This window comes from Triticum dicoccoides, chromosome 4B (genome assembly GCF_002162155.2).
Source record: "Triticum dicoccoides isolate Atlit2015 ecotype Zavitan chromosome 4B, WEW_v2.0, whole genome shotgun sequence".
NCBI classification, from domain to species: domain Eukaryota; kingdom Viridiplantae; phylum Streptophyta; class Magnoliopsida; order Poales; family Poaceae; genus Triticum; species Triticum dicoccoides.
In genome coordinates, this window is record NC_041387.1 from 533,890,785 (window position 1) to 533,902,166 (window position 11,382).

The window sequence follows — 11,382 nt, forward strand, 5'->3', positions numbered from 1 at the left end:
GTTTACGTTGTCCTTGCCTGCTCCTCCACCAAAATTTTCTGATCATCATACCAAGGTGTTCGGACAAACCTCTAGGAAGCTTAAAACATGACAGAGAATATAGGCACTACTTGGGCAATGGACGTGATCAACACTTATTTCCCGATCAAACTCATATTTGACTATGATTGCGCTGAACAGTGGTAGAGCCTAGTGAACTGGGCCTACTACTGGCCCTTTAAAGGTGATATTTACCGGACCTGCACATTCCCGATGACTTCAGGTCTACAAGGATGATTTCTTGGATGGTGCTTCTACACGCTACTGGGTTTAACCAAGTTTCCTCCACTGACATGGAGACTGAGTTGCGGTATCACTTTGCTCATGGGGTGCGCCTATAGATGCAGGAGGGAGAAGATTTTCACACCCCTCAAGGATTTGGACGTAATTTTCAATCTATTTTTTAGCAACATCGATTACATCGTAGATGCACACTCACACAACGCCTATTAAAGACCGGGTCTAATTTGCGGAGATTGAAGATTGACGAAGTCACCACAAGCGTCACGGCTATCGATGGAAACGTCACCTTTCATTGAAAGGATAATCCATATTCATGAGACATCAAAGCATCAACCATATAGTTTGATCTTTCGTGTGCTAGGGATACCAATGACCTCGTAACCATTTAACCACGGTTGGTTCTTAGTTTTCATTTTTTGTAAGTTTTTTTGGCGGGTCTGTGACTGTGTTTTTTAAGGGTCTGGCTACTTAATATACGCCTTTGGCCTTTAAAAAGGTTGGACCGCATTTTAAGTGGCTTCAATACCTGGTTAATTACCCGATTTGTTAATGGAGAGGCCTTTTGATTCCAGAAAATGCTGGATGCGTTGCTGCTGCTGCTGCTTTAGTAGTGAAGTTTCTTTGGCTTGTAGGCTCCCGCTTTTCGCTTGTGTGATCGGCCGTCTCCATCATTTCATTCCCTGGGCTGGGCAAGGGCTAGCTGGGAACGGGACGGGGTGGGATCTTCAAATACTTTGCTTAAGTGCCTTGCTTTCCTTTCTTCTTCATCAGTGCAATTAGCTTTAGGCCAAAGCGCCTTGCAGTGGGGATGCATGTCTCCTGCCGTGTGCATGTCATGAATAAATGAATGATCACACGTACTAGTAGTACTAGGGTAGTCTGGTGCAGGAGATTAGACTATGGTAGAGGTTGGCGGTGGGTCCCACGTGCATGCATGGCCATGGCCGGGGCCTGCATGTTGAGTTGTATAATCAGCACGTCAAGCATCTGCTTTGGGGGGCGCCTGTCACGTGGAAAGCGGACCCGATCCCGGAGCGCACAACACAACAGTGTGCGTGTGTCTACCCTGCTTTGGAGAACGGCCTTTGCCGATACAGTATACGGAATCGCATACAGGGCTGTGTAGTGTAGATCCGTCCGTGCATGCATGGAGAATGGAGAGGCGGTCGAGCTGACAATGAGGCAACTACAAGTCCCTCGAAAAGATAAGAAAAACTACACGGCCTGCCTTCAAGCCCGCTCCCATATCCACGATTGAGAAGATTCTTTGCTTGGCGAAACAAGTTTTGTACTAGTAGTACGTACTAGTAAAATGCCTGACGGCCTGACCTGCCTCAGCAAGGCTTCGGTTATGTGACTGACTTGATTTATTCTTCTCTTCCTCCTCTTGTTTAACAATGCCTGCAAGCATTTTGCGTTTCCCGTGGCAAGTCGCGGGCCATGCCGGGTCTATATTCTACTTGAACACGGACGCCATTTCGCATTCATGGAGGAGTGGAGTGGAGTAGTACATTTATTCTTGGAAATGCTGTGTTTTTATTAGACGCTGCTGAGTGGGAAGGTCGTGCAGAAGGTTAAGAATGGAGAGAGGGGTTGTGCATGGCTTATGATCGTGGCCAGTAAAGTATGAGACGCTCCGGGCGCAGTCATTCGATCGCGCGTGCTATGAGACACGTAGGCCCCGTTGATCAATTATTTTACACTGCGGCGACTGGCCAGGCCGCCAGGTTAACTATGCTAATGATGTTCAACCGTCCACGGACCACGAAGAATACTTTAAACGGGCGCTAGATCGTTGCTGTTTGGCAAGACCGGAAGGACCGATCTTGTTTGGCCCTTCTGCAAGCACAAAATCAGAACAATAAAATAAGGACGACATGTTCGGACAAATGAGTGACGCGGGCGCATGCGGAGACGGATGGTTTATCGAGCATCGCTTGTTAAGATGGAACAAAACAGAGCGACCTCCGTATCACGAAACCTGCATTGATTCTTGCTACATGGTGGTACTATGGCAGCTTGTGTCGGCAGTAGGCCGACGGAACACAGTACACACAAGTGTCGGTGGCCGATCAGGCGGGCTCTGGCTTGTACCGGGTCCGGGGAGGTGTCGTCTTCACTCTTCACCGGACAGCGGACACAGACGTGGCAGCTAGGGCTCTGCAAACCCGTGCGAGTGGCTGCATCGATCGGGCTGAAATAGGCACGTCTGGCAGCTTGTGCTGCGCGGCTGCATCGGTCGTCCTATGTACGCCGCTGGCTGTCCTGGAGTTCCACGCATTTTGTTTTAAAATACGCGGATCCGGATCCTGGCAGGGCAATTCTGCTGGCACGGTGGCACTACTGACACCAGTGCCGTGAGGGAACCGGAGTTGGATGCCAAGTCGCTGTCTGCTCTTTGGGTTTGGCTCCATACATCTCAAGGTCCCGGGTCTTGTTTTGAGGGACCATTTTCTGGGCCTGGCTGAACGGTGCCGAGTTCTTTCTTCATCGTTGTTGGCGGGAAAAATATAAGGACTGTACTTCCGCGCAATTCTGAAATTCTTTAAGGGCCTTTTGCAAAAACTTTTAGACAGCCATTGGATGTGAGATCCAACGGCTCCGAGGCGCTTGTATCACGGCAGCATCTAAGGTGTTGGAGCACCAGATATTCTCTCCATTGTTGGCGGCTCCTTTTTTACAGGTGTCATTGCGGCCAGCGGGGATACAATGATAAGAGCGAGTTAGCAAAAGTGAAAGGAAAATGGTTGGCAGAAATATGTGTCAAAGCTCTTCAAGATTACAACCAAGGAAGCATAGGACGGTGCGTGAGGAATTGAGCGAGGATAACTGGATTAAGAAGGTTGTCAAACTTCACGCAATTGATCGATTGGGGAGTGCAGTGAGCAGGGGAGCTGGATCCTCTGGATTCGACTTCTCCCAGACAAGAACGATGCCATCTCTTGGGACTAGACATGAACCGAATAAACTCTTCTAAGTAGCCTTATGCTCTTATGCTGCCCAATTACATGGCTCTCCTCTCACTAAAAGTTCACATCTTTAAAGATTTGATCACCCCATGCAGAGCCAAAATGCAAGAAATTCTTCTGGTTTGTACCCACATAACATAATCCTCACAACAAATATGCTCACTTTGTGGGGATGACTTCATGACTTCACGTGCCGACTCTGACAGGAGGCTTTAAAACAGTGACCCACCTATGCAAGGACCGCCCTTTCTCCCTCGCTGTTTCCAACCATGTAAAAACATTAATCATGGAGGTCACTGGCGGAGCTTCATGGGGGCGCCACATGCGCCGTCACGCCCCAGGCAGCCCATCTCTCTCTCTCTCTCTATTATGTTTTTGCATTTTTCCTTCTTTGGAGAAAAGATGGAAGGAACAGTGTTCACAACACTATGCCATCATATGTATCGCTAAGAGCATCTCCAGTCGCACCCCCAACAGGCCCCCCGAGGCAATTTTTTAGCGTCGGCAGCCGAAAATCGGCCCAGTCGCGCCCCCAGGATCTCATTTAGCGCCGAGTTGGGCCGAATTAACAACCGGCGACCCCGAGCCGAACCCAAGCGCCCGGGGGTCGCCTGGGGGCGCCAACAGAAGTGAAAAGGGGCATGGGGCCGCTCTGTTGGCGAGAGAAGGCCCTTTTCCCGCCGTTTCCTCCCGCTTTCCCCTCGTCTTCCCTCTCATTCTCCATTCCTCCCGCCAATCTCCTCCTCCTCCCTTCCAAGCTGGCCGGCATGCCGCTGAACAAGTACGTGGTCCCCCGTGCCGCGACGAATACCACTGCCGCCGCCGCCCAGCCGAAGCAGAGGAAGCAGAGGGTGCTGCTGTCCAAGCCCCCGGGCATGACTAAAGCCGACTGGAAGGCGGAAGTTCAGCGACGGGAGGCTGTCACCGCCGACAGGCGGAACAGGGCCAAGAAGGCCCGAGATAGGGCGGCTCTCGTGGCTGCAGCGGTGGCGGAGCAGGCGGAGCGCTCGGCCGAACAAACCGAGGTGACTCGCGCGGGGATGATGAATCCACCCGGCGGCCACGGCCCGTATGCGTCCTGGAGCCAGCAGAGCGTCGGAGCTCCGGCCGGCTTCTCGTCGCCGCCACAACCCTGGGGCTGTACGCCGTCGCCGGGCTACGCCGACGGCGACACACACGGCGGATTCAACCCAACATCACCTTCCCCCATGGTCACCCGACCCAGCGCACGCCCTCGCCCGCCATCACCGGCGTGCAGTACCCTCCGTACACCTACTCGTTGGAGGAAATATGCCCTAGAGGCAATAATAAAGTTATTATTTATTTCCTTAATTCATGATAAATGTTTACTATTCATGCTAGAATTGTATTAATCAGAAACTTAGTACATGTGTGAATACATAGACAAAACATATAGTCCCTAGTATGCCTCTACTTGACTAGCTCGTTAATCAAAGATGGTTATGTTTCCTAACCATAGACATGTGTTATCATTTGATGAACGAGATCACATCATTAGGAGAATGATGTGATGGACATGACCCATCTGTTAGCTTAGCATTATGATCATGTCAGTTTTATTGCTACTGCTTTCTTCATGACTTATACAAGTTCCTCAGACTATGAGATTATGCAACTCCCGAATACCGGAGGAACACTTTGTGTGCTACCAAACGTCACAACGTAAAAGGGTGATTATAAAGGTGCTCTACAGGTGTCTCCAAAGGTGTTTGTTGGGTTGGCATATATCGAGATTAGGATTTGTCACTCCGTGTTTCAGAGAGGTATCTCTGGGCCCTCTCGGTAATACTCATCACTATAAGCCTTGCAATCATTGTAATTAATGAATTAGTTGCGGGATGAAGTATTACAGAACGAGTAAAGAGACTTGCCGGTAACGAGATTGAACTAGGTATGATGATACCGACGATCGAATCTCGGGCAAGTAACATATCGATGACAAAGGGAACAACGTATGTTGTTATGCAGTTTGACCGATAAAGATCTTCGTAGAATATGTAGGAACCAATATGAGCATCCAGGTTCCTCTATTGGTTATTGACCGAAGACGTGTCTCGGTCATGTCTACATAGTTCTCGAACCCGTAGGGTCCGCACGTTTAACGTTCGATGACGATTGGTATTATGAGTTTATGTGTTTTGATGTATCGAAGATTGTTCGGAGTCCCGGATGAGAACATGGACATGACGAGGAGTCTCGAAATGGTTGAGACGTAAAGATCGATATATTGGAAGGCTATATTCAGACATCGAAAAGGTTCTGAGTGATTCGTGTATTTTTCGGAGTACCGGAGAGTTACGGGAATTCGTATTGGGCCTTAATGGGCTATACGGGATAGGAGAGAAAGGCCTCAAGGGTGGCTGCGTCCCTTCCCCATGGACTGGTCCGAATTGGACTTGGGAAGGGGGGGGGGGCTCCCCCTTCCTTCCTTATCCTTTTCCCTTCCCCTTTTGCTATTCCATGTGGGAGGTGGAATCCTACTAGGACTAGGGAGTCCTAGTAGGACTTCACACTTTGGGCGCGCCCTATGAGGACCGGCCTCCTCCTCCCTCTATCCTTTATATACGTGGCAAGGAGGCACCCCATAGATGCACAAGTTGATCAAGTTGATCTTTTAGCCGTGTGCGGTGCCCCCCTCCATAGTTACAAACCTCGGTCATATCGTCGTAGTGCTTAGGCGAAGCCCTGCCCCGGTAACTTCATCATCACCGTCACCACGCCGTCGTGCTGACGAAACTCTCCCTCGGCCTTAACTGGATCAAAAGTACAAGGGACGTTGTCGAGCTGAACGTGTGCTGAACGCGGAGGTGCCGTACATTCGGTACTTGGATCGGTCGGATCGTGAATATGTACGACTACATCAACCGCGTTGTCATAAAGCTTCCACTTTCGGTCTACGAGGGTATGTGGACACACTCTCCCCTCTTGTTGCTATGCATCACCTAGATAGATCTTGCGTGATCGTAGATTTTTTTTTGAAATTACCGCGTTCCCCAACAGTGGTATCAGAGCCAGGTCTATGCATAGATGTTATATGCACGAGTAGAACACAAAGACTTGTGGGCGATAATAGTCATACTGCTTACCAGCGTGTCATATTTTGATTCAGCGGGATTGTTGGATGAATCGGCTCAGACCGACATTACGCGTACGCTTACGCGAGACTGGTTCTACCGACGTGCTTTGCACATAGGTGGCTGGTGAGTGTCTGTTTCTCCAACTTTAGTTGAATCGAGTGTGGCTACGCCCGGTCCTTGTTGAAGGTTAAAAAACACACTTGACAAAAAATCGTTGTGGTTTTGATGCGTAGGTAAGAACGGTTCTTGCTAGAAGCCCGTAGCAGCCACGTAAAACTTGCAACAACAAAGTAGAGGACGTCTAACTTGTTTTTGCAGGGCTTTCTGTGATGTGATATGGTCAAGCATGATGTGATATAAATTGTTGTATGAGATGATCATGTTTTGTAACAAAGTTATCGGCAACTAGCAGGAGCCATATGGTTGTCGCTTTATTCTATGCAATGCAATCGCCATGTAATTGTTTTACTTTATCACTAAGCGGTAGCGATAGTCGTAGTAACAATAGGTGGCGAAACGACAACAATTCTACGATGGAGATCAAGGTGTCGCACCGGTGACGTTGGAGATCATGACGATGCCTCGGTGATGGAGATCATGAGCACAAGATGATGATGGCCATATCATGTCACATATTTTGATTGCATGTGATGTTTATCCTTTATGCATCTTATTTTGCTTAGAACGTCGGTAGCATTATAAGATGATCCCTTACTAAATTTCAAGGTACAAGTGTTCTCCCTGAGTATGCACCATTGCTACAGTTTGTTGTGCCGAGACACCACGTGATGATCGGGTGTGATAAGCTCTACGTTCACATACAACGGGTGCAAGCCAGTTTTGCACACGCAGAATACTCTGGTTAAACTTGACGAGCCTAGCATATGCAGATATGGCCTCGGAACACTGGATACCGAAAGGTCGAGCATGAATCATATAGTAGATATGATCAACAATGTGATGTTCACCATTGAAAACTACTCCATCTCACGTGATGATAGAACATGGTTTAGTTGATTTGGATCATGTGATCACTTAGATGATTAGAGGGATGTCCATCTAAGTGGGAGTTCTTAAGTAATATGATTAATCGAACTTTAATTTATCATGAACTTAGTCCTGATAGTATTTTGCAAATAATGTTGTAGATCAATAGCTCGCGTTGTTGCTTCCCTATGTTTTTATATGTGTTCCTAGAGAAAACTAAGTTGAAAGATGATAGTAGCAATGATGTGGACTGGGTCCGTGATCTGAGGTTTATCCTCACTGCTGCATAGAAAAATTATGTCCTTGATGCACCGCTAGGTGACAAAACTATTGCAGGAGCAGATGCAGACGTTATGAACGTTTGGATAGCTTAATATGATGACTACTTGATAGTTTAGTGCACCATGCTTTATGGCTTAGAATCGGGACTTCAAAGACGTTTTGAACATCATGGATCATATGAGATGTTCCAGGAGTTGAAGTTAATATTTCAAGCAAATACTCGAGTTGAGAGATATTAAGTCTCCAACAAGTTCTATAGCTAAAAGATCGAGGAGAATAGCTCAAGCAGTGAGCATGTGCTCAGATTGTCTGGGTACTACAATCGCTTGAATCAAGTGGGAATTAATCTTCCAGATAAGATAGTGATTGATAGAGTTCTCTAGTCACCATCACCAAGTTACTGGAACTTCGTGATGAACTATAGTATACAAGGGATGACGAAAACGAATCCCGAGCTCTTCATGATGCTAAAATCGACGAAGGTAGAAATCAAGAAAGAGCATCAAGTGTTGATGATTGACAAGACCACTAGTTTCAAGAAAAGGGCAAAGGGAAAGAAAGGGAACTTCAAGTAGAATGGCAAGCAAGTTGTCACTCCCGTGAAGAAGCCCAAAGCTGGACCAAAGCCTGAAACTGAGTGCTTCTACTGCAAAGGAAATGGTCACTAGAAGCGGAAATGCCCTGAATATTTGGTGGATAAGAAGGATGGAAAAGTGAACAAGGTTATATTTGATATATAGGTTATTGATGTGTACCTTACTAGTGTTTATAGTAGCACCTAGGTTTGATACTTGTTCGGTTGCTAAGATTAGTAACTCAAAACAGGAGTTACAGAATAAACAGAGACTAGTTGAGGGTGAAGTGACGATGTGTGTTGCAAGTGGTTCCAAGATTGATATGATCATAATCGCAAACTCCCTATACTTTTGAGATTAGTGTTAAACCTAAATAAATGTTATTTGGTGTTTGCGTTGAGCATAAATATGATCAGATCATGTTTATGCAATACAATTATTCATCTAAGATAGAGAATAAATTGTTATCCTGTTTACATGAATAAAACCTTCTATGGTCATACACCCAATGTTGATGGTTTATTGAATCCTGATCGTAGTGATACACATATTCATAATATTGATGCCAAAAGATGCAAAGTTGATAATGATAATGCAACATATTTGTGGCATTGCCGTTTGGGCCATATCGGTGTAAAGCGCATGAAGAAACTCCATAAAGATGGACTTTTGGAATCACTTGACTATGAATCATTTGATGCTTGTGAACCGTGCCTTATGGGCAAGATGACTAAAACTCCGTTCTCCGGAACAATGGAACGAGCTAGTGACTTATTGGAAATAATACATACCGATGTATGCAGTCCAATGAGTGTTGATGCTTGTGGCGGGTATCATTATTTTCTGACCTTCACAGATGATTTGAGAAGATATAGGGTATATCTACTTAATGAAACACAAGTCTAAAACATTTGGAAAGTTCAAAGAATTTCAAAGTGAAGTGGAGAATCATCGTAAGAAGAAAATAAAGTTTCTACGATCTGATCGTAGAGGAGAATATTTGAGTTACGAGTTTGGCCTTCATTTAAAACAATATGGAATAGTTTCACAACTCATGCCACATGGAACACCACAGCGTAATGGTGTGTCCGGACGTCGTAACTGCACTTTATTGGATATGGTGCGATCTATGATGTATCTTACCGATTTACCACTGTAGTTTTGGGGTTATGCATTAGAGACAGCTGCATTCACGTTAAATAGGGCACCATCAAAATCCGTTGAGACGACGCCTTATGAACTGTGGTTTGGCTAGAATTCAACCTGATAAGCTCGAACCCAAATCGGAGAAATGCGTCTTCATAGGATACCCAAAGGAAACTGTTGGGTACACCTTCTATCATAGATCCGAAGGCAAGATCGTTGCTAAGAATGGATCCTTTCTAGAGAAGGAGTTTCTCTCGAAAGAAGTGAGTGGGAGGGAAGTACAGCTTGATGAGGTAATTGTACCTTCTCCTGAATTGGAAAGTAGTTCATCACCGAAATAAGTTCCAGTGATTCCTACACCAATTAGTGAGGAAGCTAATGATGATGATCATGAAACTTCAGATCAAGTTACTACAGAACTCCGTAGGTCTTCTAGAGTACGGTTCGCACCAGAGTGGTAAGGTAATCCTATTTTGGAAGTCATGTTACTAGGCCATGATGAACCTACGAACTATGAGGAAGCGATGATGAGCCCAGATTCCGTGAAATGGCTTGAGGCCATGAAATCTGAGATGGGATCCATGTATGAGAACAAAGTGTGGACTTTGGTGGACTTGCCCGATGATCGACAAGCCATATTAAATAAATGGATCTTCAAGAGGAAGACGTACATCGATAGTAATGTTACTATCTACAAAAGCTCGACTTGTCAGAAAAAGGTTTTCGACAAAGTTCAAGGAGTTGACTACGATGAGACTTTCTCACCCGTAGCGATTGAGGGAGTCCGAGATTAAGGGGTCCTCGGACAGCCGGACTATATACTTTGGCTGGACTGTTGGACTATGAAGATACAAGATTGAAGACTTCATCCCGTGTCCGGATGGGACTCTCCTTTGCGTGGAAGGCAAGCTTGGAAATTCAGATATGTAGATCTCCTTCTCTGTAACCGACTCTGTGTAACCCTAGTCCCCTCCGATGTCTATATAAACCCGGTTTAGTCCGTAGGACGAGAACAACAATTATAATCATAGGCTAGCTTCTAGGGTTTTAGCCTCTATGATCTCGTGGTAGATCAACTCTTGTAATACTCATATCATCAAGATCAATCAAGCAGGAAGTAGGGTATTACCTCCATTGAGAGGGCCCGAACCTGGGTAAACATCGTGTCCCCCGCCTCCTGTTACCATTAGCCTTAGACGCACAGTTCGGGACCCCCTACCCGAGATCCGCCGGTTTTGACACCGATATTGGTGCTTTCATTGAGAGTTCCACTATGTCGTCATGATAAGGCTTGATGGCTCCTTCAATCATATTCAACGACGCGGTCCAGGGGGAGGTTTTCCTCCCCGGATAGATCTTCGTATTCGGCGGCTTCGTACTGCGAGCCAACTCGCTTGGCCATCTGGAGCAGATTGATAGCTACGCCCCTGGCCATCAGGTCAGGTTTAGAAGCTTGAACTATACTACCGACATCCGTGGAGACTTGATCTTCGATGGATTCGAGCCCATGTCAGGTACGCCGAACATTCACGACGAGCATGACTGCGGCGGCCCCGGGAATCAATCCGGAGCAGATTGTGCCATCCGAGGACGGGTGGATGGACCTCACCACGGAAGCCACACACTCATCGGCGTTGGAGCCGAACACTGATCCCACCTCCTATGAGGATGGTATCATCGGACCCTCGGACTCGTCTCCGGCTATAGTATCTGAACCGCGTACGTCTGTGCCTATCGAATCTGATTGGGCACCGGTCATGGAGTTTACCTCTGCGGATATCTTTCAGCACTCGCCCTTGGGTGATGTGCTAAATTCATTAAGGTCTCTCTCCTTGTCAGGAGACTCTTGGCCGAACTATGTCTGGCTCGAGTGGGAAGCGGACGACGAAGAAATTCGTTCCCCACCCACCACCCACTTAATAGCCACTATCGATGACTTAACCGATGTTCTTGACTTCAAATCCAAAGACATCGACGGTATGGACGACGATGCAGGAGAAGAGCAGGAACCACCGCCTATAGGGCGTTGGACAACCACCTCAT